Below are 10595 nucleotides of genomic sequence, written 5' to 3'. Positions count from 1 at the left end.
GAGAATGAGAAATTGTTCAAAATGATCATATTGTTGAGTTATCAAATTTTGTTTTCTGTAGGAAAATGCATGTAATTTAAAAAGAAAACACGTCATGCAAGCTACGTGGTTTCAGTGATAGCAGCCTCATAGCAACCACCATAGCAACGAACTATATAATACTAAATGTAATATAATGGGAAGAAAAAAGTATTAATCCACATCAACTTAGTTCGGGAGAATTTCAAGCCAATATAATGGTTATGTAAGAACCTACTGTAGTATGTGGCAGTCTGTCTTGTGGATTATGACTGTAAAATCATTGTATAAGTCATTTATTAAGTTAATCACTATTCATTCACCTTCTACAGTGTGCTGTGACAATAGCTGAAATCATGACTATAACTCATTGTGGAAAACTTTAACAGTATTTGTTTCAAAGGATTCAAGATTCAATACTTTGTCATTTTAACTTAGCTCACAAAAACAAAACACCTTACACACATTGACCACATTTGTACATTACAGTAAATAAGTAACACCACAATGGTAAACACACAATTTTGTCCTCACACAGACTAGTGTGAATATGTGTGCTTAAAAACAGTACCTACGCTTTAAAATAAATCAGATTTAGTAAAACATCATGTTTGCACAAGTAAGGCGAACATTATATTACACCACCAAGGTTTCTATGATATGCTGCAACATATACTATACATTTACATCATTCTTTTTACAGAATACAATATCAGACTAGAAATTAAAAAAATATGTAGTGCTAGTTATCATATTTATCCACATTGTCATAATTATCACTCTTATCATTGTATACCAGTGTCTGTATGCTTGGCATGGGGAGGGCCTGACACAAGTGGGTGTTGTCTGCAGGAACAAAGTCTGATACATGTGGGTGAAACATCACCAATGGCTTGATGTAGTTTTCTTTCCAGCTGTTGGAGGTGTTGAATGAGAGCAGCTTTTGCACCAGGCTGCTCAGTGTCTTTGATGTTATAGCACAGATGTTAGAGGCCTGCTCCTGATGGGGTGTTTAGTTAGACTTTTCATTTCTTGGTAAAGCATGTGCTTTCCTCAGCTGCCCGAGTCTTCATATGTAAGGCATCAATCCCTCGCCTTTTTAGACTTCTCGAAACATCATCTTCTTCAATCTAGAAGACAAAAGAAAACGAAATGCTATGTTATGTAACCAGGTGGTTTCTAATATGATTTGCAGGTAGTTAGTTTGTCAGATGGTTACTAGTCTACACACGAGTGACTGCTGTGTGGTTACTAGGGTTAAGTAACTATACTTACAGTGTCATCAAAGCAGAAGTAGACATGCCAAGAGGGATCACATGATTCCTGAAAATCAATTGTCGCAAGAAAGAAGCTCATCGGCGGTGACCATTGAATGCTGTTGTATTCTTATATTGCCTGTCTCAGTCTATTGTTGGAGCTGGCTACCTGCTTGGAGAGTCTAATGGCAATGTCCTGCCCATCTGAAGCAAAGCTAGGAAACACGCATGCAGAAAAATGAATGTATTAGTTTGTATTATAGTCCTTTTAAGTTCAAACCTAATGTCATATTGTATCTACTTATCCACTTATAGCACTATACCTGGATATATTCTTCTCAGGTGGAGGAGGACTGCTCTCTCTCCCTTGATTCAGTTCTAGCCTTGCAGTTGGACTCTGAGCTCACGGTCCACATCTTTAAGGGTAGACTGGAAGTTTGAATCAGACTCTTGCCATCTTCTCCCAATACGGTATTCTTCCTTAATGTTCAGCAGAGTCCTCAATTCTACAATGGTCAGCAAATAATTAGTATTAAACGTTGTGTACACACTTGATCAGAGAACAGTAACAGACAGATTACTGCTTACTCTCTTTCACCCTTTTTGTGTGACTCACGAGTCCCATATCTACACATATCTACCAGTACAGCACAGAAGTTCAGTAGCTAGCAAGCAGAAAGCATTACCGTGGTACACCTGACCAAACATATGTTACCAGTAAGTGTCACAGGTAGGGGTGGACCCAGATGTAAATAAGGTCACGCCCCTTTCTCCACCTCGAGGAGATTCCCAAAGCCACCCCAATGACCAGACACACAAGGTAAGCATAAAATTAAAATATCCTTTATTAAATTACTTAAAAATATTAAATAGGGAAGGGAAAAAGGGGAACTTAAAATAAGGGCCACTCTAGGCTCTCCTCCACCACCACTGTATCTTCGCACGGCCCATTCTCCTCATGTTCATTCTAGTTTTCCTCTCTCTCCACAGGCGGCCACTAAGACACAAAGACACTGTTCCTTGGACTTCGAGTATTTCTCACCGGCTCTGCTGCTTACAGCTCTCTGGGTAGGTATCACGTTCACAGTCTGCTCTCCAATTATTCACTCTCGTTCCTCTCTCTCTCCACAGGTGGCCGCTGGGACACAAAGACACTGTTACTGAGACTTCGAGTATTTCTCACCGGCTCTGCTGTTTACAGCTTTCTGGGTAGGTATCACGTTCACGGTCTGTTCTCCAATTATTCACTCTCGTTCCTCTCTCTCTCCACAGGTGGCCGCTGGGACACAAAGACACTGTTACTGAGACTTCGAGTATTTCTCACCGGCTCTGCTGTTTACAGCTTTCTGGGTAGGTATGGTTTTCCTCCGTAGGTCAGCAGAGGGGCGAAGGTCACACACCACCTCACCGGGTCGAGCGCTGCCCTATCTCCACTGCCCGTAGGCCGATCGAATCCTGGACGGGGGCGCCCCTTTGTAGAGACCGCGGGGGTGGCGGACCCTTTCGCCTCTGACTCTGCGACAAAACAGACACAGGTAAAATTTACACCACAAATATTTCCAATATTTTACTCAGTCACTGACAGCTCTTGGTCTGCGTTCCTTCGTACTCCGAAACAGCACACTACGTATAGTAACAGTAATTTCTGAGGTCGTTGGCCTCTCCGTCCTCTGCCCAGTAGAAGAAAATGGATGATGCGGGGCTTCGTCTACAAGACACACAGCAACCCACAGCAAATACACAGCACCACTCCAATGTGAAAAGATTTATTACACAGTCTCACTCACCACACTATAAGTGCACCACAACAAGGGAAGCGCCCGGTGTCCTCCACTGCGCTTGGGCTAAGATAGGGCGATGGGAAATACGACCACAATAAGTCTCGTTGCGGTGGCTGTTTGAATTTGTACTTCTAACGGCTCGCCCACCACACTATTGTAGGGGTAGGGCCGCCCTCCTTCTCCTGGAGGTTTCCAATGGTTACACAAGTTAATTTTTGCAAGTTACTCCACACAAAAAGGGTTTACTCACGGCGAATAGCCTTTGTTTACGTTGTACCAGAAGGTCAATTTTCTTCCTGCTTTACTCCTTCAATATTGGTTAGAACAAAGTTCCTTCTTACCCATAGGATTTTCCTGTTTACTCCAGCAGGTCCACAATAAAGGCTACGACGAGAGAGAGAGAGAGAGGGAAACACAGACAGCCACCACGTCCAACAATGAGCACAGCTCCGTTTCTCGGCACACACTACGCACAGGCTTGACAGCACAATGCTCTCTTCGGGGTGCTCCTTTTCTCCACTCACGTATCGCCTTTCTTTCACCCCAGGCAGCTCCTGTCTTCTTTCCGCGCGCTTCAAGCGCAGCCCGGATCAACAGAGCCTGCGGGCTCTTCAAAAGGTACGTAGTTACCTCTTCTGCACTAAGCAGAGGAGCTTTCCCCGTGTCAATCCCCCTCTCGTGCCCGAACTCCTGAACTGTCATTTAACTGTGCTTTAAATACTCCTCTCTGTACTTCAGTCATCCAATTGCCCGGCGATCTCTTTAACTAGGCACAGCTGTGCCCAATCGGCTGATTACAGCCTCCGTGAATCTGCCGGATGTCCGGTGTTTCCGTTTTTCGGTCTGGGCGGAAACATCCGGGCGGAACCAAAGTTTCCCGACTTTTGGTTCCGCCCAAAAGATCGTCACCTTGTGACATCCTCCCCCGCCAATCCGTTCTCGTCCCGAGAACGCGTTGTTTAGGGACTGATAGGGTGTTGATGGGAGCTTTTCTTTTTAAAAAAACGTGGTAGGCCATTGGGGGACTTTGGTCTCAACCCGAGGTGGACTGCCGACTACGCCAAATCTGTCACAGGTAGGGGTGGACCCAGATGTAAATAAGGTCACGCCCCTTTCTCCACCTCGAGGAGATTCCCAAAGCCACCCCAATGACCAGACACACAAGGTAAGCATAAAATTAAAATATCCTTTATTAAATTACTTAAAAATATTAAATAGGGAAGGGAAAAAGGGGAACTTAAAATAAGGGCCACTCTAGGCTCTCCTCCACCACCACTGTATCTTCGCACGGCCCATTCTCCTCATGTTCATTCTAGTTTTCCTCTCTCTCCACAGGCGGCCACTAAGACACAAAGACACTGTTCCTTGGACTTCGAGTATTTCTCACCGGCTCTGCTGCTTACAGCTCTCTGGGTAGGTATCACGTTCACAGTCTGCTCTCCAATTATTCACTCTCGTTCCTCTCTCTCTCCACAGGTGGCCGCTGGGACACAAAGACACTGTTACTGAGACTTCGAGTATTTCTCACCGGCTCTGCTGTTTACAGCTTTCTGGGTAGGTATCACGTTCACGGTCTGTTCTCCAATTATTCACTCTCGTTCCTCTCTCTCTCCACAGGTGGCCGCTGGGACACAAAGACACTGTTACTGAGACTTCGAGTATTTCTCACCGGCTCTGCTGTTTACAGCTTTCTGGGTAGGTATGGTTTTCCTCCGTAGGTCAGCAGAGGGGCGAAGGTCACACACCACCTCACCGGGTCGAGCGCTGCCCTATCTCCACTGCCCGTAGGCCGATCGAATCCTGGACGGGGGCGCCCCTTTGTAGAGACCGCGGGGGTGGCGGACCCTTTCGCCTCTGACTCTGCGACAAAACAGACACAGGTAAAATTTACACCACAAATATTTCCAATATTTTACTCAGTCACTGACAGCTCTTGGTCTGCGTTCCTTCGTACTCCGAAACAGCACACTACGTATAGTAACAGTAATTTCTGAGGTCGTTGGCCTCTCCGTCCTCTGCCCAGTAGAAGAAAATGGATGATGCGGGGCTTCGTCTACAAGACACACAGCAACCCACAGCAAATACACAGCACCACTCCAATGTGAAAAGATTTATTACACAGTCTCACTCACCACACTATAAGTGCACCACAACAAGGGAAGCGCCCGGTGTCCTCCACTGCGCTTGGGCTAAGATAGGGCGATGGGAAATACGACCACAATAAGTCTCGTTGCGGTGGCTGTTTGAATTTGTACTTCTAACGGCTCGCCCACCACACTATTGTAGGGGTAGGGCCGCCCTCCTTCTCCTGGAGGTTTCCAATGGTTACACAAGTTAATTTTTGCAAGTTACTCCACACAAAAAGGGTTTACTCACGGCGAATAGCCTTTGTTTACGTTGTACCAGAAGGTCAATTTTCTTCCTGCTTTACTCCTTCAATATTGGTTAGAACAAAGTTCCTTCTTACCCATAGGATTTTCCTGTTTACTCCAGCAGGTCCACAATAAAGGCTACGACGAGAGAGAGAGAGAGAGGGAAACACAGACAGCCACCACGTCCAACAATGAGCACAGCTCCGTTTCTCGGCACACACTACGCACAGGCTTGACAGCACAATGCTCTCTTCGGGGTGCTCCTTTTCTCCACTCACGTATCGCCTTTCTTTCACCCCAGGCAGCTCCTGTCTTCTTTCCGCGCGCTTCAAGCGCAGCCCGGATCAACAGAGCCTGCGGGCTCTTCAAAAGGTACGTAGTTACCTCTTCTGCACTAAGCAGAGGAGCTTTCCCCGTGTCAATCCCCCTCTCGTGCCCGAACTCCTGAACTGTCATTTAACTGTGCTTTAAATACTCCTCTCTGTACTTCAGTCATCCAATTGCCCGGCGATCTCTTTAACTAGGCACAGCTGCGCCCAATCGGCTGATTACAGCCTCCGTGAATCTGCCGGATGTCCGGTGTTTCCGTTTTTCGGTCTGGGCGGAAACATCCGGGCGGAACCAAAGTTTCCCGACTTTTGGTTCCGCCCAAAAGATCGTCACCTTGTGACATAAGGCCTTGGTGGTAATAGATTACTAATTACACCACATGAAGATTTGCAATAATGCTGCAATACTTTAATTTATAACCACTGGTGACAGTTTCCTTCAAAACTATGCCATTACTATAATCACACGTTGAAGCACATCAGCAAGGCACTTAAAGGAAAACACCACCGTTTTTCAATATTTTACTACAGGGCTATTCAGATCTTACCCTGGAGGGCCAGAGCACTGCATAGTTAAGCTCCAACCCTGATCAAACACACCTGAGCAAGCTAATCAAGGTCTTCATGATCACTAGAAAATCACAGGTGGTTAATGGTACATAAACTCTCCAGTGTAAGATTTGAATAGCCCTGTTTAACTATGTTCTTACCTCAACTTATAAGAATTAATACATAACTATCTTTTTTCAATGCGTGCACTTTTAATCTTTGTACAGTGCCTTGTGAATGTATTAGCGTTTAGCCTAGCCCCATTCATTCATATGGCTCCAAACAGGGATGAATTTAGAAGTCACCAAACACTTTCAAGTATTTAGACGATTAAGTATGGTGGCACAAAATAAAACTTTTGTTTGAAGCCATAGGAATGAATGGGGCTAGGTAGGCTAAATGCCAACACATTCACGAAGTGCTTAACAAAGACTAAAAGTGCATGCATTGAATAAAGATAGGTATGTATTAATTCATCTAAGTTGAGCTAAGAACATAGTAAAATATTGAAAAACGGTGGTGTTTTCCTTTAAAGACGTCTGTAATTACCATAGTCTTACATAAAAACATTAAACTCTTACTTGAACTTGTAGAACTGAATCAGTCTGATGATGTAGTCCCTTTTCCATCTACAGACAGTGTCTGAAGAAAAGACGACATTACTACCACTCTAATAAAGTAATTCATTTCATGTTACTTCTTAACATGAGTATATTTTATTACTGTACACGGAAAGGTAAGTATTACATTGGCAATATTCTTTGTTAATAGTATTCATGACATTCTTACGGTATTTAAGACTTTAACTTCAGTTCCTTACTTATTGGTTTCTGTTGGGCTAGCTTTTTTCCATCTCGCCATGTCTCCTTCAGAAATCAACACTATACAACAACAATAACAGAAAACAAGACACCCATCAATCCTAAATACTCTTGTGCAAAATGCACTTATAAATGGAATGTAATATTCTCCCATCTACAACTAATTGTTACCTTCTTCTTATATGCATTGTTTACCTGGTGCCTCTCTGAAGACATGAGATATCTTCTTGAGCAAGAATCAATATTTTCTCTGCTTTGTCTACTCTTTGCAGGAGCTGCACCTCTGAAAAGACAGTTTAATCTACTTATAGTATGCTTACCATTTTGTGTGTGATCGGCTTCACTCCAGAAAATATAAAATGTATAAACAGTGAACCACCAGCACAGAATTTTCGAAAGGTTATACAGCAGTAGACACACCTAGGTCAGTTGATTTCCACCGTCCATAATGCAAAAGGGCATCAGTCAGTAAGTCAAGGCGATGAGATGGAGTCATCTCCTTTGTGACTCTGGCAAATCTTTGGAGGAAAGACCACAGCCTTTCCATTCCTTCCCCATCTGTGAGCCCAAACCCATCAAGCCATCTGGTACTGTACTTGATCTATGATTAAAGCAAAGTGGTAAAATATCACATACTGTACACAAAGCATGACCCTACTGCTTATAGTGATCTTATGTTATTTTATCTTTTAATTTGTAAAATTAGCAAAGCTATTCTTTTTATTACTTTATATTAATGTAATTATTATACAAATTAGGTAATCTGCATAAAAAGAAACCAATTTGGTTATAACAATCCTCTGCTTAAAGTGATTAGTTTGACCCAGACAGATTTGAGATAAATGGTTTCCACTGGATTGTCTTACACATTGCATCTCTGAAACAAGTTTAGACAAACGTCAGGTTGGAAAAATTTTAGATTAAAGATTATTTTAGGCATTTCTGGCTAATTTGAGCTTTGCAGTGCATAGACAGGAAAAATTAAGGCCAAACAGGGAGTGAATGATGTGTGTTATATTGTCCTGATATCCCTATAAAGTCAATGAATTACCTGGCAGGGCAATTTGTGTCCATCAACATGAAATGCTGGTACGGGCAAGGCAATGTTGTGTGGTATGCCCTCCCCTGATTTCTGATTAAACATAGTATGACATAAATAAGTTAAAGGTCTTTTCTTAAAAACAATAATTCAGTTTTACACAGAAAAAAGGGTACTTACCTGCAAATGTGAGGCAATAACACAGGCAATGTAACAGACTACTCGCAGGTGTATGTTCTTTTCCTCACATCTTTGAAGCAGCGCATCGATGACATACAGGGGATAGGCTAATCTATTTCAACACAAAAATGTGAATGATAAAACACTTTATACTGAGGAAAAGTGAAAAATAATTATACAATCTCCAGCATCACATTCAATACCTAAATACTCAAATCTAAATTGATCTATGCCCAGCCCATAATTTTGCCCAGTGATCATCAAATTTTACTTTTGGGGCTTCCAAGTTTTTTCTTTTGTATAATCTTTACTCCACTGTATTTGTAGGTTTTGGAGGCACTGCCAATTTCTTTGTAGCAAACACTATGGCGTGTTCTGGATCCAGGTGCCATGTGTGTGTCAGTAAGGTGAGTGGGTGAGTGAGTGAGTGGGTGAGTGAGTGAGTGAGTGAGTGAGTGAGTGAGTGAGTGAGTGAGTGAGTGAGTGAGTTGGAGAGTGAGTGAGTAAGTTGGAGAGCTTTTGCAAGTGATGGCTATTAAAAGAGCCGTTGGTTTAAATGTTGTGGAGCGTGTAGATGGAGCAGTATGAGATGTATGTGAAGAAACTGCAAGACAAAAAAAATTGTGAATTACAAACTTTGGATATTTTTTAAATTCTTTATTTACTAAACATTGTGTGTATAACTATTTACAACAAACCCCAAGATCCGCCCACTATCATAAGACTATATAATAAGCTAAATAAAACGGCAATAGAATAAAACTGACCAAAAAAGAAGGATCTGAATGTCTAAAGATTTCTGAATTGTACATCAAATGTATTAAAAGCATGGTGTTGTTGTTACTGTTTTTACTATGTATAAAAAGGCTGAACTACTGTGGTAAAAGCATAAGGTTTGCTGTTACTGTACTACAAAATACCACAGTAGAAGTAAACTAACTGCGGTAGAAACATGGTACGATTTGTGTACTATAAACACAAAATACCACAGTAGAAGTACATTGGTAGTTAATTCCAAAAATATGAATATAATAAAATGATCGAGGATCTGTCACGTTATGTTAATGGTGACTAACATAACTTGACTTTTAATCACGCGCTAATCACTATTTTGAACAAAAAGAATGTAATATAGATGACCAATACAATTCAGACAACATTTAGAAGCCGATCTGGATTAATAAAAAACATATAATGAATTTAATATCGAACAAACAGAAATTTAATGATATACTCACAAAGATGTGGCGACTGGCGACGTTTGTAAATTGATGATAAACATCGCGATGATGTGCGAACGAGATTTGGGTCACGGCAGGGGCGTAGCCACGGGTGTGCGGGAGCCACCCACAGTGGCACACCTAAAATGGATGCAGAATATTTATTTATAGTTTCAATAAAAAAATGTTTACTAAACCTGGGCTGTTGTTTACTTAGAATATATATATTTTTTAAATCAACCATTTCACGCATAAGTTAAAAATATTTAACTTTAAATATCCGACCCCTTGTGTCCATGGCGACGGGTCATGATTGTCACGTGACACACCGCAACAACAATAATGTATGCTATTCGTCTTATTTCGTTTTTACTTTTTTTTTTATTAAAAATATTAACTTGCTTACATGTCAACTATCTGATATTCCGACCCTTCGTTTAAAGATCTTTATAAATTATCTTGATCTATAACGAGATGAGTCCTTTTTTTTTTTTTGTGTTTTTTTTTTTTTTTTAATGCTTTATTAACAATAACAGATAGCATGTACAGTGCCATATATCATATAATAGAAAAAAATCCACATGCCTCAACAAGAAGGAATAAAAAGGAAGAGAAAAAAAAGAGAAAAAAAGAAAAAACACAACAGGAGGGTACATAGTTAGATATAGGCCTACATTTTAGAGAAAGATATTAATTATATTATAACAATCCAAAGGATATTACAATGTAATTGAATACAGAAAATATACCTTATAGGTCAGCACCATTTATTATAATTTTACCTTTAAAATTATGTGAAAATGTTAAAGGAGGAGCATATATTAAACAATTTGATTGCTTTATTATTTTTTGATGTTGACATCACATCTACAAATAATTTAATCTCCTTTTTAAGCACCATAAAAATAGGTTTGCCTTTTGTAAACTTGCATTTATGAATGTGAAATTTACAAAGAAATAAAATAAAATTTATAATGAACTCAACATCTTTTAAGGAGTGATTCTTAATAAAATAGCCCAAGATCACATG

At 41.0% G+C, this 10595-nt stretch overlaps 1 long non-coding RNA gene across 1 annotated transcript; it reads right to left on the bottom strand.

The window, feature by feature from the left end:
- Nucleotides 1-430: 430 nt before the first annotated feature.
- Nucleotides 431-6947, bottom strand: LOC135730434 (uncharacterized). Its single transcript, XR_010525970.2, has 4 exons — nucleotides 6887-6947; nucleotides 1598-1780; nucleotides 1294-1489; nucleotides 431-1148 (listed from the first exon to the last, which is right to left on the bottom strand). It is a non-coding gene; the product is annotated as an uncharacterized lncRNA (long non-coding RNA).
- Between the last annotated feature and the right edge of the window lie 3648 nt (nucleotides 6948-10595).

This window comes from Paramisgurnus dabryanus, chromosome 20, assembly GCF_030506205.2.
Source record: "Paramisgurnus dabryanus chromosome 20, PD_genome_1.1, whole genome shotgun sequence".
Lineage (NCBI taxonomy): Eukaryota > Metazoa > Chordata > Actinopteri > Cypriniformes > Cobitidae > Paramisgurnus > Paramisgurnus dabryanus.
The sequence above is the reverse complement of the archived record's forward strand: the minus strand, read 5'-3'. Positions and strand labels throughout refer to the sequence as shown.